The sequence below is a fragment of the Geotrypetes seraphini genome, chromosome 2, assembly GCF_902459505.1.
Source record: "Geotrypetes seraphini chromosome 2, aGeoSer1.1, whole genome shotgun sequence".
NCBI classification, from domain to species: Eukaryota; Metazoa; Chordata; class Amphibia; order Gymnophiona; family Dermophiidae; genus Geotrypetes; species Geotrypetes seraphini.
In genome coordinates this window covers 256,765,047-256,785,634 of record NC_047085.1, presented here as the reverse complement: position 1 = coordinate 256,785,634, position 20,588 = coordinate 256,765,047, and the positions used below count along the sequence as shown (strand labels likewise).

Genomic DNA, 20,588 nt, shown 5'->3' with positions numbered 1-20,588 from the left:
CATGCTTGTATCTAACTAGAGTTACCCAGAATCATACAAAAAACCAGGCCCTTTTTTGTAGGAAAACTCTACAAAATACTACACTGTCATGTCCGATGTCCATTCCATTACCGTCCCATACACGTCACCCCCTACTGGCCAAGAGCCACTACTCCTCAGACGGGGCTCGTGGATGACGTCACCCACATGTAGAGAATATCTGCCTGCTATCCCTGGATAACACCTGTTACGGTAAGTAACTGTGCTTTATCCAATAACTGCTGCCATAAAGCACCCTAAGATTTCCACATGTCCTGTGGATGAGACGAGTAGGTGTCCAGCTCATATCGTGCCTGCTGTTTCATCAGGGTAATCCACATAGAATAAGGGGGTGCCTCAGAGATCCAGTATTTCAAAATGAGTTTTTTCCCCAGGAGGATAGCAATCAGGACAAATTTCTGTGAAGACATGTCCAGGCCATGGTGTGCCAGCTCTTGTACAACTCCCAACAATAAAGCAGGACCGTTCCAGGGCACAGCACCCCGCAACAATCCAGCCAAACAACGTTTTACAGAGTCCCAAAGAGTCAGGTGCTGACAATCAAAAAAAGAGTGAAGGAAAGTACCCCTCTGGTGTTTACATTTGAGACACGTGTCAACAGACCAAAGCCCCATAGTGTGCCCGCGAGAGCAGGTGAGGTATGCTCTATGCAAAATTTTATATTGTGTCTCTTGCAGGGTCACCGCTTTCACATTGGTGTACAAGGTTTGAATTGGGGATGGAGGTCTCCTCCATCCCCAATTCAGCAGACCACTCCTGTACTAAAGATGATAAACACCTCTCCCCGTGACAGTCTCTGCCCTCCCCATACCATGTAGAGATCTTGTTAGCCAGGGTGGGACTAGAAAGGAAAAGCAGATCCAGTTTGCCATAGACCCATTGCTCCCCATGCACCCATTCCAGTGAGCGATAATAGTGGTGAATTTGTAGATAGGTATAAGTGTGGGTGGAAGGTAAGTGTCAGACAGCCTGCATTTGTGTGAGAGAAGGGAACTGTCCCCCTCCCAATTGCAATGCATCACCTATGGTCTCGCTCTGTGCAGCCCCCCCAAACCTGCAAGCCCTTGCATATCTGGGGCAAAATCTGGGTTGCGAAGGAGGGACAGAAAAGGAGATACAAAGGGTAGCTTGCCCTGTTGCAAGCGCCACCAATGCCAGGCTTTATGAAATGGTAAAAGAAACGAAAAAGCAGAGGTACGGAGCCCTTCGCTCCCCCTCCCAGACTTATGAATAACATACGAAAAAGACCAGGGTGAGCAGCAGTCTTCAAGCAGTGCCAGAGGGGAATAACGGCAGAAGATACCAGATGCTTGTGAATCTAACATAGGAGTGCCATAACATTGTAACCACGGAGGGCGGGTAGGCCTAGACAGCCCCTGGCCTTACTCTGGGTCAACTTAAGGGCATTAATACGGGCTGCTTTGGCCCCCCAAATGAAAGAACGAATGATGCATTTATAAAAGCGCTCATCGCTGCGCGATATCCAAACAGGTATAGTCTGGAGCTGATATAAGAGTTTTGGGAACAGCACCATTTTTACCAGATCTACACGGCCCAGCAAGGAGAGAGAGAGAGAGAGAGCGCCATTTGTGGCAGAGAGTCTTTATCTTCCCAATGGTGGCAGTAATGTTTGCTGCATATAGTTTTCTTGGTCCCATAAATAATCTTGCAAGGGTAATAGAGCTGAGGGGTCCAGAAGTTTATAAAACTCAGGGTCCAGCCCATTGGGACCTGGTGTCTTAGCCAATTTAAGTTTTTTGATGGCCATCTGTATCTTCTCTCCCGTGATAGGACCATTAAGAAGTGTCTGTTGCTCTGCTGACAACTGGGGTAATGCAATGTGTTGAGAAAACTCCTCTCGAGCATCACTATCATATGACTGGGTGGAATACAAATCCATATAAAAGCTCACAAACTGCTGCATGATAGCCTGATGGTTAGAGTGCGTCACACCTTGTTTATCCTTAATGGAAGTGATAATATGTCTAGCCTTGTGGGGGGCGCACCAAGTTGGCTAGCAGGCGACCTGATTTGTCGCCCCACCAGTGAAGTTTATATTTGTAGCAGTATATGCTGCGATTCACCCTCTGTTCTAAAAGGCCGTTAATTTTGGACTTCAAAAGACCCATGGCCTGTTTGGTGTTAGCATCTAGGCAGGAAATATGAAATCTCCGTAAAGTGGTGAGTTCCTGAGATAGGGATAGCAGTTCCCCATCACGTTTTTTCAAGGAGGCTGAATGTGCAAGATCCCCCACATAACCCCGAATATGCCCCCGCATAACCGTCTTTGCAGCTTCCCAATAGATCAGTGTTCTTCAACCTTTTTACACCTATGGACCGGCGGAAATAAAATAATTATTTCGTGGACTGGCAAACTACCAAGACTGAAATTTTTTTTTAAAAACCATCGACGCCCCATCCCCGCGAGGTCGGTCCCACAAACCATCTGATCCCATCCACACAAGCCTCAAATAGTTATGATTTTATATTGAATATATTTTATTAAAGTATAAAAAGAAACAATATTCTATACAATTGTCTTTTATAAATACAAATAATACAGGGCAAAGATCAACAAAACCCCTGTCTCCCCTCCCCTTCACATATATCCCCTCTACTATCAAGAAAACTGAATAAGCCAAATTATTACAGAATGCTACAGAAATATCATGTAACAGAATACCACAGTCACACATGACAGGAATGGTGTTAGGGGAGTGGAACTAGGGCAACTGCCCCCTGGTCAGAGAGAGCCCTAAGCCAGCTGGAAGCTAAAGAAGCACTGCCTGGGCTTTGCACTCCCCAGTTATGTCTAGCAAGATACATATTTCAAATCTGATATATTTGAATCACAAGATAGAAATAAAATTATTTTTTTCTACCTTTTGTCATCTCTGGTTTCTGCTTTCATTGCCTTTTCACTCTCTTCCAGCCAGTGTCTGCCCTAAGAACATAAGAATTGCCACTGCTGGGTCAGACCAGAGGTCCATCATGACCAGCAGTCCGCTCACGTGGCGGCCCTCTGGTCTAAGACCAGCACCCTAACTGAGACTAGCCCTACCAGCGCACGTTCTTGTTCAGCAGGAACTTGTCTAACTTTGTCTTGAATCCTTGGAGGGTGTTTTCCCCTATAACAGCCTCTGGAAGAGCGTTCCAGCTTTCTACCACAGAACTTCCTTATGTTTGTACGGAATCTATCCCCTTTCAACTTTAGAGAGTGCCCTCTCGTTTTCCCTGTCTTGCAGAGGGTGAACAACCTGTCCTTAGCTACTAAGTCTATTCCCTTCAGTACCTTGAATGCTTCTATCATGTCCCCTCTCAATCTCCTCTGCTCAAGGGAGAAGAGGCCCAGTTTCTCTAATCTTTCGCTGTACTGCAACTCCTCCAGCCCCTTAACCATTTTAGTCGCTCTTCTCTGGACCCTTTCGAGTAGTACCATGTCCTTCTTCATGTACGGTGACCAGTGCTGGATGCAGTACTCCAGGTGAGGGCGTACCATGGCCCAGTACAGCGGCATGATAACCTTCTCTGTCTCTTCAGTCCAGCATCTGCCCCTTCCATTCACTGTCTGTCTTTCCCTGCCATCTCTCCTCCTGCTTCCCCCCCCCCCCCCCAATTTGGTCTGGCATCCATCATCTTCCTTCTGTTCCCCTCATGGTCTGGCATCTCTGTCCTTCCCTCCCCCCTGTGGTTTTTAGCATCTCTCTCTTCTCATTTCCTCCACTCAGATCTGATATCAGTCTCTGCTCTCTCTTCCCTTTTCTTCTCTGGTCTTCCTTCTCTATTTTCTGCCTCCATCTAAATTAAATTCTTTCTTACTATTTAGTCCCGTTTCTCTCTTTTCACTGTGTCTACCCACAGCATGTCACCCCTTTCCCTCACCCCTCCATTATCTTACTATTTTCTTCCTCCTTTATTTATCTCCTCCTTCCATGCAGTATGTGTTCTTTCCCCACTTCCATTCAGCATCTGATCTCCCCTCTCAACTGACATCCATCTGCCTTCTGCTCTCTCTCCCTTCTTCTCACTTCCATCATCTGTCCCCTTCTCTCTCATCTCCTCCATTCCATCATCTCCCCCTTCCCCTCACCTTTGCGGGTCACTTTCTTTCCCCTGAGGGTGGCTTTGGCTGAGCAGAACCGCTTGCAAGGAACAGTGGAACTTGATTGATGTCGATGCTGGGGCCTGTTGCTGTTTGAAGGAAAAAAAAAAAGGGGACCTGCAAAGGCGAGAGGAAGGGAAACCTCCAGGATAGCTGCTCTTTGCCCTCCTTCAGCGGCCCAAGAGTCCAGACCAACAGCTCTGTATACTTTTAACTTCGGCACAGAGCTGCCCCTAAGCAGTAGTTTAACACGGTTTCATGAGGCAGCCTCAGGGTCTTTGTTAGGCCAGCCCGCTTCGATGGTGTCTTTCCCTCTCCTCTCCATGAGTCCCGGGGGTCGGGCCCTGGGGGGGTATCTCTGCTCTTTTGGGGAGATGCAGCGGGAGTGTGATCTAGGTCTGGGGCACTACTGTGCGTATCCTAGCGGGTGTACCCACTTCCTGGAAGTGGCACCCATTGGGGTGTGGTATAGGGAATGGATAGGGTTGGAATGGGTGGAGAGGGTGAGTGATGTGGGGGAGGGGCGGTCTTGTTGGGGGGAGGGGTTTTCCTCGGTTCAGACAGGTGGGAGGTTGGTGGTCTCCCTGGTGTTTGTTGCGGCTAGGGGGATGGTGGCTGGGACACTCCTCTGGTTATTTGAAATGGGATATTCTGTACCTGCTTTTATCTCTCTTCTTAGTTTTTCCTAGAACATAAATTAATTTCTTGGAATGTGGGGGGTATTCACTCCTCTATTAAAAGATATAAAATACTATAATTGCTGAATGGTAGAAAAACTTCTTTGGCTTATCTACAGGAAACTTGGCTGTCCTCCGCAGAACATGCTAAGCTCTGTACTTAGTGGGTGGGAGACCACCTGGAGACCCTGACCGTGGGGGGAAAGGGATGTGTGGTGATTCTATTTCGTAAGGACCTTTAACTGCAAACCCACAGGGTTCTTCGGGATCCTGAAGGACGATGCATTATCCCAGGACAAGCAGGCAGCCTATTCTCACATATGGGTGAAGTCATCCACGGAGCCAGGATGTGGACAGCCTTTCAAGCAGATTTGCTTGTAGAAACTCAGAGGTTTCGAGTCTTCCGCACCGCGCATGCGCGAGTGCCTTCCCACCCAGCACAGGGCGAGTCTCCTCAGTTCTCAGTTTTCTGCGGAGCTGAGAAGTCTGTCTTTGACGCTCTGCGCTGAACTTCGTTCGCTTCGTGCCTTCTCTTCACCGTGGTTTGAGTTTTATTTTCTTATCGCTGTGTTCTGTTCTTTTCTTTTTTTTAAAAAAAAGTTTTATTTTTGTCGACTGACGGGACAGGTTGTGCGCCCGCAGCCGGCGGGCTTCGACCTCGCAGCGGCTTTCTTCCCTTCTATGTCCCGGCCAGTCAGGGGCTTCAAGAAGTGTAGCCAGTGCCAGCGTGTGATTTCCCTCACGGACCCACACCACTGGTGTCTTCAGTGTCTTGGGCCGAACCATAGTCTGAGGTCGTGCATGCGCTGTGCTACTTTTCAACCTCGAGCCCTTAAACGTCATCGAATTCAAGTGGAAAAGCTATTCAGGATGGACTCTTCAGCTACACCCTTGACCTCGATTTCTGACTTGGTCAAGACTTCAACCGGGGGGGGGGGGGGTCCTCCTGTTTCCACAACTCCGACCTCGAGTCTCATCAGACCTTCCTCGTTTGGATCGTCTTTGGCCTCGAGTACACCTGCCTTATCTTCCCCTGAGCTTCCCTCAGGTCAGATTCTTAAGCAGAAGGTTCCTGTGGTGGGCCTTAAAATATCCAAGCATCAATCCTCCAAGTTGGAGCATGCTTCTACCACCACCTCGGAGCCTTTAGCCTCAGCAAGTGGTCCAGTTTCAGACTCAGATCCACAATTGCAGGCTTCTCTCCAGACCATGTTAGAGCAGCAATTTGTTCAGTTACTGAGTAAATACAGTCCAGCCTCAACTCTGCTTCCTGCATTTCAGCCTGGGCAATCAGCAGTCTCACACAAGGTCGAGTCCCTGCCTGTGCTTCGAGCTGAGTCTACATACTCTATGCAAGGAGTCGAGTCTTTGCGAGTGTCTGGTCTGGAATCTACACACTAGAAACATAGAAACATATAGAAACATAGAAAATGACGGCAGAAAAGGGCCATAGCCCATCAAGTCTGCCCACCTAACAGACCCACCCACCTAGGCTTATTTTCCTAGAGATCCCACTCCTAACGACCCTACTCCTTAACTCCACCCCCTTAGGGATCCCACATGGGCATCCCATTTACTCTTAAAATCCGGCACACTGTTGGACTCGATCACTCTATGCAAGGAGTCGAGTCTTTGCGAGTGTCTGGTCTGGAATCTACACATTCTATGCAAGGATTATCCCAGGACAAGCAGGCAGCATATTCTTGACTGATGGGTGACGGCACCGACGGAGCCCCGGTACGGACAATTTTAGAGTGATTGCACTCTAAGAACTTGGAAAGTTCTGGCATGCTGCACCGCGCACGCGCGAGTGCCTTCCCGCCCGACAGAGGCGCGCGGTCCCCAGTTTCTTAGTTTCCGCGGAGCTAAGAAGACGCGTTTTTTCAACGGCTGTTGAAAATTTTTTTGACTTGCCTTCCCGCTCGCGTAAACCTTTTTGGCTTTTGCCTGTTTCCTTTTTCTTTAATTTTTGTCAAAAAAAAAAAAATAAACTTTTCTTTTTTAGTCAATTTGGCTTTTCCCCTGCGGGGCCTTCTGCCACCATCGAGGCCTCGGCCTTCGATTTGGCTGAAGCCGTCTTTACGTTCATGCCCCCTCAGCCAGGGTTTAAAAAGTGCCAGCGGTGTGCTCGGCCTATATCTCTCACGGACCCACACAACTGGTGCTTACAGTGTTTGGGTCCTGAGCATCAGGCCTCCACCTGCACCCGCTGTGCCACACTTAAAAAACGAACATTAAAAAATCGCCAAATACAACAGCGATTACTGTTCGGTGCCGAGATGTCTGATCCCGTTCCATCGACTCCGGCTTCGGCACCAGTTCAGTCGGCACCCTCTTCTTCGACGCAGCGCAACACCGCACCGGCGTCCCAGCATTCAGGTAAGCCGGCTAAGAAGCCTTCCCCGCTGGAGCGTCCTCCGGTCTCGAGTGCAATGAGTCCAATCCTGCCGACTGTGAGGCGCCAGCGGAAGCGCTCCGCCCCTATCGAGGTGAGTCCCTCGACATCGGGCTCCTCATCTCCGGGGCGTCGAGCGGCACCGCAGGTACCGCAGAAGAAAAAGGCGGTACCGGTGCCATCCCTTGATGACCGAATTACGGCCATTCTCCAGGTGCAGCTCAAGGAGCAATTACAACAGCTCCTTCCAGCTATCCTGGCACCGAACCTTCCGGTGCCGGTCCGCACTGAGCCGGTACCGATAGTGGAACAGCCTGTGCTGTCGGTATCCACTCCTTCGGTACCGCTTCACTCGACCTCATCGGTATCGATGCCAGTCCTTGCACCGGAGCCGAGAGCTCAACATCAGTCGGTGCAGACTTCGGCACCGGTGCCACCGATTACATCGCCTGGCTCGGTATCGATGAGATTGGGTAAGTCGGTGCGCAAAACCCGACATGTAGAACCATCTACTCCAGAGTCTCGGGACCGTTCTTCCCATGTCAGGGATCCTGATCTGTGGGGAGATTCAGAAGAACCCTTTCTCTCTGAAGGAGAATGTTCCTCAGATGAGGAGGATTCTGCTGTACATGACCCGTCCTCTAGGCATGACACTTCATCTTTCTCGAGTTTTTTGAAAGATATGTGTGACTCTTTGTCTATTCCTTTGGAGGCTGAGTCCAAAAAGTCTAAAGCTTTTTTGGATGCCCTTGACTTTGACCAACCTCCAAAGGAATTTTTGAAGCTCCCTCTTCACGACATCTTGAGGGAGACTTTCTACAAGAATTTGGAGACTCCCTTAACGGTTCCAGGGGCCCCACGTAAATTAGACTCTTTATACAAAGTAATTCCCATTCCTGGGTTCGACAAACCTCAACTTCCACACGAATCTTTACTTGTCGAATCCACCCTTAAAAAATCTTCAGGAGCTAGTGTATATGCTTCTGTACCTCCTGGCAGAGAGGGTAAAGCCATGGATAAATTTGGTAAGAGGCTCTACCAAAATGCAATGTTGGCAAATAGAGCTGGTAATTATGCTTTTCATTTTTCTTTCTACCTTAAACATCTCCTTACCACCATGGCTTCATTTGAGAAGTACCTTCCCCAATGGAAACAACAATCCTTTCACCATTGCTTGTCGTCTCTGTTTCAACTGCGTAAGTTCATAGTTAGGTCCATTTACGACACCTTCGAACTTACTTCCAGAGCGACAGCAATGTCTGTGGCAATGCGTCGCCTGGCCTGGCTTCGGGTATCTGAACTTGATGTTAATCATCAAGATCGGTTAGCCAACGCCCCGTGCCTAGGGGATGAGCTTTTTGGGGAATCCATGGACTCGACTACTCAAAAGCTCTCTGCTCATGAGACACGCTTGGATACCCTGCTTAAAAATAAGAAAAAGCCTCCCCCAGCAAGGCCTTTTAGACAACAGTCAGCCTATCAACGCCGCTTCACAGCTCGCCCATTGCCAGCAACAGCTCAGCAACCCAGGCGTCAGCGGCAGCAACAACGTCAGCCTCCCAGACAACAGCAGCAACAGCAGCCTGTGAAGCCACCTCCACAGCAGAAGGCACAGCCCTTTTGACTTAATTCTCCAAAGTATAGCCAGTACTCCTATATCTGCTCTCCTGCCTCAACCTATAGGAGGTCGTCTCTCTCTGTTCCTCAGCCGGTGGGAAGTTATCACTTCGGACCAATGGGTCCTCAACATCATCCGCCACGGCTACTCTCTCAACTTTCAGACTCTTCCGCCCCAAAGCCTGCCAAAAGAGTCTGCTTTGAACAGTCCTCAATCTGCCCTCCTTATTCAGGAAGTCCAATCCCTCCTCCTTCTGAACGCTATAGAAGAAGTTCCTCTAGATCAAAAGGGGCAGGGATTCTACTCCCGTTATTTTCTAGTACCCAAAAAAACAGGAGATCTCAGACCAATTCTGGATCTTCGCGATCTCAACAAACATCTGGTAAAGGAAAAATTCAAAATGCTTTCCTTAGCCATTCTTTATCCTCTTCTCAATCAAGACGACTGGCTATGCTCCCTCGATCTCAAAGAGGCATACACTCACATACCGATCAATATAACCTCAAGACGGTATCTCCACTTCATGATCAATCAATGTCATTACCAATACAAGGTGCTGCCCTTCGGTCTTGCTTCCTCTCCAAGGGTGTTCACCAAATGTCTTATTGTGGTAGCTGCTTTTCTACGCTCTCACCACCTTCAGGTATTCCCTTACCTGGACGACTGGTTAATCAAGGCCACATCCGCTCAAGCAGTTCTCCTGGCCACCAACCAAACCATCCTGTTTCTACGAATACTGGGATTCGAGATCAATCTACCCAAGTCTCATCTCATTCCCACTCAGAGACTTCAGTTCATTGGAGCGATGCTGGACACACTCCTCATGAGAGCATTCCTACCATCCAATCGTCTTCAGACCCTTCAGTCTCTATGTCAGCAGGTGCTTCCACAACATTCCATCTCGGCCAAACAAATGATGATACTCTTGGGTCACCTGGCATCCACAGTCCATGTCACACCCCTCGCACGTCTTCACCTGCGCACTCCTCAATGGACCCTTGCTACTCAGTGGTCCCAAGCGACGGATCCTTGCTCACGACACATATCTGTGACATCATCTCTTCGTCAGTCTCTACAATGGTGGTTGGTATCCTCAAATCTATCCAGAGGTCTTCTGTTCCATCAACCTCCTCATCAACTAGTCATCACCACCGACGCCTCTCCTTATGCATGGGGAGCTCATTTGAACGAGTTCCAGACTCAAGGTCTTTGGACAGCCCAGGAAAAGAAGCATCACATCAATTTCCTGGAACTCAGAGCGATGTTTTATGCCCTCAAGGCCTTCCAACATCTTCTCTTTCCTCAGGTCCTTCTGCTGTGCACAGACAATCAAGTGGCCATGTACTACATCAACAAACAAGGTGGGACAGGCTCTCGCCTCTTATGCCAGGAAGCCCAGAAGATCTGGACTTGGGCCATAAATCACCATCTATTCCTGAAAGCTATCTACATTCAGGGAGAACAGAATTCCTTAGCGGACAAGCTCAGCAGAATTCTCCAGCCTCACGAGTGGACACTCGATCCTGTAACTCTACAGTCTATCTTCGCTCAATGGGGCACTCCTCAGATAGACCTCTTTGCAGCTCCTCACAATCACCAGCTGCCCCTATTCTGCTCCAGACTCTACTCTCCTCACCGTCTGGCAGCGGATGCATTTCTACTCGACTGGTCCAATCTGTTCCTGTACGCTTTCCCTCCTCTGCCTCTCATGTTGAGAACCTTGTTCAAGCTCAAGAGGGAACGAGCCACCATGATTCTGATTGCTCCGAGGTGGCCCAGGCAACATTGGTTCTCCCTTCTACTTCAACTCAGTTCCAGGGAACCTTTTCTTCTTCCTCTGTTTCCTTCTCTGCTTACACAGCATCAGGAGACCCTTCTACATCCCAACCTCCAGTCTCTGCACCTGACAGCTTGGTATCTCTCGGGCTGACCTCTCATGATACTCTTTTGTCTCAGCCTGTTCGTTCCATTATTGATGCCTCCAGGAAACCAGCCACTCTGCAATGTTACCATCAGAAGTGGACGAGATTTTCTTCCTGGTGTCTTCTTCATCATCTTGATCCCACTTCCCTGGCAGTGGAGACGTTGTTGGATTATTTGCTTTCTTTGTCTGACTCTGGCCTTAAGTCTTCTTCCATCAGAGTCCACCTCAGTGCCATTGCTGCTTTTCATGAGCCGGTCCATGGAAAACTTCTCTCAGCTCATCCCCTGGTGTCCAGGTTCATGCGGGGTCTTTTCAATGTGAAACCACCTCTTAAAGCCCCTCCTGTTATCTGGGATCTCAATGTGGTTCTTTCCGCCTTAATGAAGCCTCCATTTGAACCTTTGGCTACCTCTCCTTTCAAGTTTCTCACTTGGAAGGTACTTTTCCTTATTGCTCTTACCTCTGCCAGGAGAGTCAGTGAGCTTCATGCACTGGTTGCAGATCCACCTTTTACGGTCTTTCACCATGACAAGGTGGTTCTGCGTACACATCCAAAGTTTCTCCCTAAGGTTGTCTCTGAATTCCATCTCAACCAATCCATTGTTCTGCCTGTTTTCTTTCCAAAACCTCATTCTCATTCTGGGGAACAAGCTCTGCATACTTTGGATTGTAAAAGGGCTCTAGCTTACTATCTAGAGCGTACGAAACCCCACAGATCAGTTCCCCAACTCTTTCTGTCCTTTGATCCGAATAAATTGGGACGTCCTGTTTCTAAACGTACGTTGTCTAATTGGCTGGCAGCGTGCATTTCATTCTGTTATGCTCAGACCGGACTGACACTGGAAGGTTCTGTCACGGCCCATAGAGTCCGAGCAATGGCAGCATCTGTAGCTTTCCTCCGTTCCACTCCTATTGAGGAAATCTGCAAGGCTGCTACTTGGTCCTCAGTTCATACTTTTACATCTCATTATTGTCTGGATGCATTCTCCAGACGGGATGGACACTTCGGCCAATCTGTTTTGCAAAATTTGTTTTCCTAATGGCCAACCTTCCCTCCATCCCTCTTTTTGTTAGCTTGGAGGTCACCCATCAGTCAAGAATATGCTGCCTGCTTGTCCTGGGATAAAGCACAGTTACTTACCGTAACAGGTGTTATCCAGGGACAGCAGGCAGATATTCTTGCGTCCCACCCACCTCCCCGGGTTGGCTTCTTAGCTGGCTTATCATAACTGGGGACCGCGCGCCTCTGTCGGGCGGGAAGGCACTCGCGCGTGCGCGGTGCGGCATGCCAGAACTTTCCAAGTTCTTAGAGTGCAATCACTCTAAAATTGTCCGTACCGGGGCTCCGTCGGTGCCGTCACCCATCAGTCAAGAATATCTGCCTGCTGTCCCTGGATAACACCTGTTACGGTAAGTAACTGTGCTGTCGAGTCTTTGCGAGTGACTCGATTGGAATCTTCAAACACTATGCAAGGAGTCGAGTCTTTGCAACTGTTTCGATTGGAATCTTCACACACTGTGCAAGGAGTCGAGAGTTTGCGAGTGACTCGATTGGAATCTTCACACACTATGCAAGGAGTTGAGTCTTTGCGAGTGTCTCGATTGGAATCTTCAAACACTATGCAAGGAGTCGAGTCTTTGCAACTGTTTCGATTGGAATCTTCACACACTGTGCAAGGAGTCGAGAGTTTGCGAGTGACTCGATTGGAATCTTCACACACTATGCAAGGAGTCGAGTCTTTGCGAGTGTCTCGACAGGAATCCTCACACTCCATACAAGGAGCTGAGTCCTTGGGAGTGCTTCGAGATTCCTCGATCCAAACCACTGAGTCTATGGGGTTTCGATCCACAGCTTCTAGCCTTATTCATTCACCAGTGGCACTGCCCGTTTCCAAACATAGGACGAAGTCTCCTCGATCTTACCTGAGACCTACTTCCAGGCAGCACTCTCTTCGTCGATCGAGGCCCTCATCGAGGCGCAGGTCTTCTTCCAGAGAAAAGTCTTCCTCGTCTAGGCCTTCCAGCTCTTTGAGGCTTCCAACTCCTCGATCGAGGTGAGCATGGCGGCACATGCGTACTAAGCAGCCGTAAGCGGCTAGCTTTTGCTCTAGGTGTATAAACAATACATGAAAAATAACACATGATGCAAATTTTATTAAAATTGTTATTTTGTTTATTAATTGTCAGAATGGACCTCAAAAGGTTAATTTTGTGTCATTGGGAGGTCTTTATAGTTGCCAAACGCTGGCCTTCTGATAAAGATCTCAACTCGATAATTCGTTGCTCCTGCATGACATCATTTCTTGTCAGCCAATCCATTAACAGAGGCTGTCCTTAGATTTGGACAAAGGAAATTCCTTTACATGTTTTTCAAACTCAAAACAAAGTTTTTAAAGTCATATTTTTGTTTACATTCATTTCTGAATATACATTATTACATTTTACTACATATCTAATATTCTTTTTGTCACTCTCAAAACTTATTTCAGACAGTTTGTTTATGTAAGACAACCTGCTGAAAATTTCTTGGCCCTATCAGCATCAGAGAAAGGAGGGGCTGTTCCCCCTCCTGCTCTGAAAAACTGACAGCTTCAAATTACACTGACACACTCACAGAAGCCTTCCTATACTGGAGACTAGTGCAGTGTTTCTGATTCTAACTATTCCCAGATGTTGCCTTAGGATTTTTCCTTAGTGTTTCTTCAGGTTTAAAATATATAAAATATTAGAAATTAAGTACACACCATTCTTTCACATATCTTTCATCCATTCATTCATTCGGGGCCCCTTTCATCCACAGATCCACACCATATATTTCATTCATATTTAATGCATGTTATGTAATCTAATATGCTCTTCCTAACCAGCCTAAGTACATCTGGTATCAATTAGGACCATGAGGTTTAAGGCAGGAAGCTGAACAAAGACTCAGAGAGGACAAAGAACCGCAGAGAGCCAAGATGGAGTTCTTAATATCTCTATGCATGTATATTACGCATTACCTAATTTTCCTCTATGATTTGGCTTAATAGCAAAATACATAAAGAGAATATTATTATGCTTTTTCTTAATATTAATCTATAGTGTGTTTTTCTGACCTTGGCTACATCCTTATTCAGATTTTTGTTCACTAACTTTTCGTACGCTTCTATTGGGCGTGGCCTTGACTAACACATATGCTTGTATCTAACTAGAGTTACCCAGAACCATATGAAAAGCAGGCACTTTTGTAGAAAAACTCCACAAAATACTGCACCATCATGTCCTGCACTATCCATTCCATTAACGTACCATAGATCTCGCCCCATACAGGCCACGAGCCACTACTGCTCAGAGGTCACCAAATGCAGACCCCGAGGACTCAACTGCTTCCAATGCCTCCTCCAAGTCTGTCTATTCCTTGGACTACCAATACTCTGGAGAGGCTTTGCCTTTGTTCTCTTTGCTCTGGCGGATCAATTGTCCTTTTCCTCCTCCCTTCGTCAAATGGCTGATGACCTGGAGTATTTAGAAGAAATGCATCTGACTCAGTCTCCTGCAGAGTCACTCAAGCTTCCTCTTAACAGGCTTCTGTCTCAAACTTTCAAACAAAATCTGGAGACTCCTTATGCTATACCTGCTGTTCCAGGCAAATTGGAATCGAGGTATAAAACTCTACATTGCAAGGGTTTTGAGAATTCACAACTATCTCACCAATCCCTCCTTGTGGAATCCTCATTGAAGAGGACCCATCTTTCCAAGTCTATGCCACAGTACCTCCTGGAAGAGAGGGTAAGACCAAGGACAAGTTTGGCCGTCATCTTTATCGGAATTCCATGATGGCTTCCAGAGTCCTCAACTGTAATTTTATCTTCACGACTTATTTTAAGTTCCTGATTGATATTGTGGTATGCGAGGTAGGCCTGCTAGGATTGGCCCTAGTATAAGGCCTATGCCTGGAGCTGTTAGTGCCCATTCTGACCAAGCTAAAGAACAATTTCCCTTTTCGCCTGCTATTTTCACTAAGGCCAGCAGAGGGAGCTTGGGGGTTGAGCTACAGACTTCCCCTCCCCCTCACCTTCCCAAGTCTTGTGACCGGAAATGCTTTGCACCTGGGAAGGTTGGGCGGGGCTGCAAGTTCCTTAATCTCAGGTCTGAGCAGTTGGAAAGGCAGAGGGAGAATTGGAGAAGTGGAGAACAGTCACAAGAAAAGTACTGGCAGCCTAGCAGGACCAACAAACCCCAGAATGCATGGAGATTGTTGAAGCTGGGACTGAGATGACTCCTGACCTCTCTGAAGTTTCACAAGCTATGAAGTTGGAATCAGAACCAGGCCCAGAGGTTCAATCAGATTATCAACCCATGGAAGTGTATCTCTCCAAGGCAAGTACAAAATCTGCCTAAAAAGTATTTCAATTTCTTTTGCCTTGGACATTGAACTGTTTTGGTTTATTTTTTTTTTTGAACTGTGTTTTTGCCCTGCTGAAACTGAAGCAGAGCAGCACAGAAGTGTGAGACTGTAAAACTGACATTTGTTAATCTTTTGGTGTTACACTTTATCCAGCCAGTGTGGTGGGGGGATTTAGCCCCACATTTTGAGGTGGGATAGAGGGCTCTATTTTGTAGCAATATTACAACACGTGGAGCACACCACCTGGTTAGCATTTTCAATTGCTGAAGGAGTGCAGTGCTGTGTCACTGACAGTAGTCCAAGTGTACTATCAAAGGGAAGAGACTGTTTTCTTTTTGTTAGTTTTTCTTTTTGAAAGAACTTTGAAGCTGAGGCTCATTGATAAATACAGAACCCTTTTTGCTATTTGAATTTGAAACTTTTATTGTGTATGATATTGAAATTGAGTTTTGTTTTTTGAAAAGACTGGATTGCTTGGTGAAAAGTCCTGACAAATTATTTATGTTTTTGGTTTCACTGTTTGGCAACTCAAATAAATCCAGTCCTGGTTTTCATGAACAACTTACCTGACTTGTGGGCAAAATCCTTATTCTAAAGTGGTTTGCTTTTTCCTTCCTTGTGTGGCCTTTCGCGGCTCACAAGGGTATAATCCTTGTTCCCGCAGTCCTGGACACATTGCCCGGAGCCTGCGGGTTACAATATCCTTCCAGGTTTTACAAAAAACCTGGATCAACATAGACATTTAGAGTTTCAACAAGTCACTGCTACCTTGGCAAAACTCAGGTTACATCTTCAGTCGTCTTATGATGCCTTTGAACTTTCTTCTAGGGTCACTGCTTTTTCAGTAGCGATGCGCCGCCTGGCTTGGCTTCGCACCATTGATATGGACCCCAATCTTCAGGACCATCTGGCTAATATTCCTTGTGAGGACAATGACCTCTTTGATGAATCCATAGAGGCTGCCACCAAGAAATTGTGTGAGCATTGAAAAATCTTTTGCTTCATTTGTTAGACCAAAGCCCAAGCCAGCTCCTGCAAATCTTCTCGACCTCTTCCATCCTTCCAGAGATGTTATCCTCCAAGAGCGGCTCCTTACAATCGAGCACCCCCCAAGAAACAACAGTAGCAGAAGCAACAGAAACCTCAGCCTTCTGCTGCGCCTAAGGCTGCACAGCCTTTTTGACTGTCTCAAACAGAGCATAACCTCCATCATTCTGCCTCTGTCCTCCCTTCCCCCCCATAGGAGGTCGTCTCCATCATTTTTACCATCGATAGAAGACCATTACATCTGATCTCTGGGTGTTGTTAATAATCTGGGAAGGATACTGTCTTCATTTCACTCAGGTTCCATCAGAGCTTCCTCCAAGAGAGTATTCTTCCAATCCATCCCAGACCACCCTTCTTTTTTAGGAAGCTCAAGCTCTGCTTCATCTCCATGCCATCGAAGAAGTTCCTCTGGAACAGCAGAGCAGGGGCTTTACTCCCGTTACTTCCTAGTTCCGAAGAAGATGGGTGATCTGTGACCCATTCTGGATCTCAGGGCTCTCAACAAATTTCTAGTCAAAGAAAAATTTTGCATGCTGTCCCTGGCATCCCTCTATCCCCATCTAGATCAGAACGATTGGTTATGTTCTCTAGATCTCAAGGAGGCTTAGACTCACATTCCCATTCATCCGGTCTCCCGTCAATATCTCAGATTTCAGGTGGGGAATCTGCATTTTCAATACAGAGTGCTACCCTTCAGCTTGGCATCATCTCCCAGAGTGTTCTCCATGTGCCTAGTGGTGGTAGCAGCAGCCCTAAGGAATCATGGTCTTCAGGTGTTTCCCTACCTGGACGACTGGCTCATCAAAGATTCAACATCTCAGGGGGTTATTGTAGCAACCCAACGGACTATGTGGTTCCTACAAAGCTTGGGATTTGAAATCAACTTTCCCAAATTGCACCTTCAGCCCTCTCAGAATCTACAGTTCATCGGAGCTGTTCTGGACACTATCCAACTCAGAGCATTCCTTCCTCAACAATGTCTGGATGCTCTTTTTCAGCTCTGTCACAAAGTGTCTTCCTGCTCTTCACTCTCAGCGAGACACATGATGGTACTACTAGATCACATGGCCTCGACAATTCACATGACTCCTTTTGCCAGACTTCACCTCAGAATTCCTCAGTGGACCCTGGCATCTCAGTGGATGCAGGCTTGCGAACCACTCTCTCGACACATTACAGTCACTCCTTCGTTGAGACAGTCTCTCCGTTGGTGGATGCTCTCTTCCAATCTCTCCAGAGGTTTACTGTTTCAGATGCCACTTCATCAGAAGGTCCTCACAACAGATTCCTCAACCTACGCTTGGGGGGGCTCACCTCGACGGTCTCCATACTCAGGGTCATTGGTCCAGCACAGATCGTCAGTGTCATATCAATCTATTGGAACTCAGAGTGATTTTCAGTGCTCTCTAAGCTTTTCAACATCTTCACGACCAGATAGTCCTCATTTGGACGGACAACCAAGTCGCCATGTACTATGTCAACAAGCAGGGAGGAATGGGATCTCTCGCTCTTTGCCAAGAAGCTCTGAAGGTTTGGGATTGGGCAATCCTTCACAACACCTTCCTGAAAGCTGTCTACATTCAAGGGGAGAAAAACTGGCGGACAGATTGAGTCGTCTTCTGCAACCTCACGAATGGACACTCAATTCCTCACCTCTTCATCACATTTTTTCTCAGTAGGGAACTCCTCAGATAGATCTCTTTGCATCTTCCCACAACCACAAACTGCCTCAGTTTTGCTCCAGGATATACTCTCATTGCCTCAATGCAGATGCTTTTCTATTGGAATGGATGAATCTCTTCCTGTATGCGTTCCCTCCATTCCCTCTTATCCTCAAGACTCTTGTCAAGCTGAAGAACAATCATGCCACCATGATTCTGATAGCTCCTCGGTGGCCGAGACAACCTTGGTACTCCCTTCTCCCTTCTACTTCAGCTGAGCAACAGAGAGCCATACCTTCTACCAGTTTTTCCATCTCTGCTTACACAGAGTCAAGGGTCTGTACTTCATCCCAACCTGCAGTCTCTACACCTGACAGCTTGGTACCTCTCAACATAACTCCTCTTCAGTTTTCTCAACCTGTACGAGACATTTTAGAGGCTTCTAGAAAGCCTGCCACTAGACAATGCTATCACCAAATATGGACTAGAATTTCTACGTGGTGCATCTCTCATGACAAGGAGCCTCAAGATTCCTCCTTATCTTCTGTCTTGGATTATCTTTTGCACTTATCTACCTCTGGCCTAAAGTCTACATCCATTCGAGTCCATCTTAGTGCAAATGCTGCTTTCCATCACCCTATAGAAGGGAATCCCCTTTCTGCTCATCCTGTGGTTTCCAGATTTATGAAAGGTCTTTTCAATGTCAAACCTCCTCTCAAACTGCCTCCAGTGGTTTGGGATCTCAATGTTGTTCTTGCTCAGTTGATGAAGCCTTCATTTGAACCAATGTCTACGGCTCATCTGAAATATCTCACTTGGAAAGTGGTGTTTCTCATTGCTCTCACATCTGCTCGAAGAGTCAGTGAGCTGCAAGCTTTAGTTGCTGATCCACCTTTCACAGTTTTCCATCATGACAAAGGTGGTCCTCTGTACTCATCCTATATTCTTACCTAAAGTGGTTTCAGAATTTCATCTCAATCGATCCATTGTACTTCCAGTGTTTTTTCCAAGGCCTCATTCTCATCCTGGAGAATTAGCTCTTCATACCCTGGACTTTAAGCATGCTTTGGCCTTCTACTTAGAACATACCAAACCACACAGATCTGCTCCTCAACTTTTTGTCTCCTTCGATCCGAACAAGTTGGAACATCTGATTTCTAAGGGAACCATCTCTAACTGGATGGCTGCTTGTATCTCTTTCTGCTATGCTCAGGCTGGACTGCATCTACAGAGTTGAGTCACAGCCCACAAAGTCAGAGCCATGGTGGCTTCAGTAGCTTTCCTCAGATCCACTCCTATTGAGGAAATTTGCAAAGCTGCCACCTGGTCCTCGGTTCATACTTTCACCTCTCATTATTGTCTGGATGTTTTCTCCAGACGGGATGGCCATATCGGCCAGGCAGTGTTACAAAATTTATTCTGCTGAATTGCCAACACTCTCACCATCCCATTCTGGTTAGCTTGGGGGTCACCCACATGTGAGAATAGGCTGCCTGCTTGTCCTGGGATAAAGCAAGTAACTGTGCTTTATCCCAGGAGAAGCAGGCAGCCTATTCTCACAACCCACCCACCTCCCCTGGTTGGCTTCTCTGCTAGCTATCTGAACTGAGGAGACTCGCCCTGTGCTGGGCGGGAAGACACTTGCGCATGTGTGGTGCGACAGACTCAAAACTTCTGAGTTTCTTCAAGCAAATCTGCTTGCGAGGCTGTCCGCATTCGGGCTCCGTGGATGACGTCACCCACATGTGAGAATAGCTGCCCGCTGTCCCTGGATAACACCTGTTACGGTAAATAACTGTGCTTTACAGGTGCCTGGTTCACACTACTCCTTATAATAGTGATGAAGTCACTGGAGAGCGTTATCTTTATGATTAATTTCTCCTCTGTCTGGTGGCAGCAAAGCATAATAAACCCATGTATTTTGGACTGGTCTTGCAGGATTCAAGATGGCTGAACTGGTATGACAAAGGATAGCAAACTGTTATTTTGGGGTGGCAGTGGAGTTGGGGTGGGAGGAGACACGGGCTTCTCCAGTGAATTTCATTGGCTATCAGCTAAATTAGTCATTTTATATTGCTTTAGATCTTGAATGGGAAAAGTAACCTTAAAGGCATATAGAGCATGGGTGACTTGAATGAAGCAGTTTTAAAACTTAAGTTTGGAAAAAAATATTAAAATGAAACCAAATGTTGCAAAACTTTATATCCACTGTCAATAGATTTGAAACAATCTTTTTTTATATATATTTAAACTACAAGGTGCCATTAGTACAAGGTAAGTGGCAATGTACATAGCAACCAGTAGCAAACTACACTGTTCAATTAGTTTCTCCATATTTTTAACAGTCATTGGCAAAGCTATATATTTCATTAGATTTCACAGTAGGATTTACAGCAAAGGCAATGGGGAAAGCATGTGGATTAGGGATCATGGAATCATGTATGCCACGCATAGATGTGCTTGGAGGCTAGCAGGATAAATGCATTTTAGACAACTTTTATAAGGCTATTTTATAAAGACACAAGGTTCTCTAAGACACAAAGGGCTCCTTTTATCAAGGTGCGCTATGGGGGTTAGCGCGTTGGACATTTCATCACGCGCTAACCCCCTTGGCAAGCCAAAAACCTAACGCCTCATCAATGGAGGCGTTAGCGACTAGCGCAGCAGGCGGTTGAATGCGCGGTATTCCACGCGTTAACCGCCTACCGCACCTTGATAAAAGGAGCCCAAAGTGT

At 46.9% G+C, this 20,588-nt stretch overlaps 1 protein-coding gene across 1 annotated transcript in view; it reads left to right on the top strand.

Moving 5' to 3' along the window:
• The window catches only part of DMC1 (DNA meiotic recombinase 1), a 398,321-nt gene that overhangs the window by 49,046 nt on the left and 328,687 nt on the right, over positions 1 to 20,588 (top strand). The window lies entirely within an intron of this gene.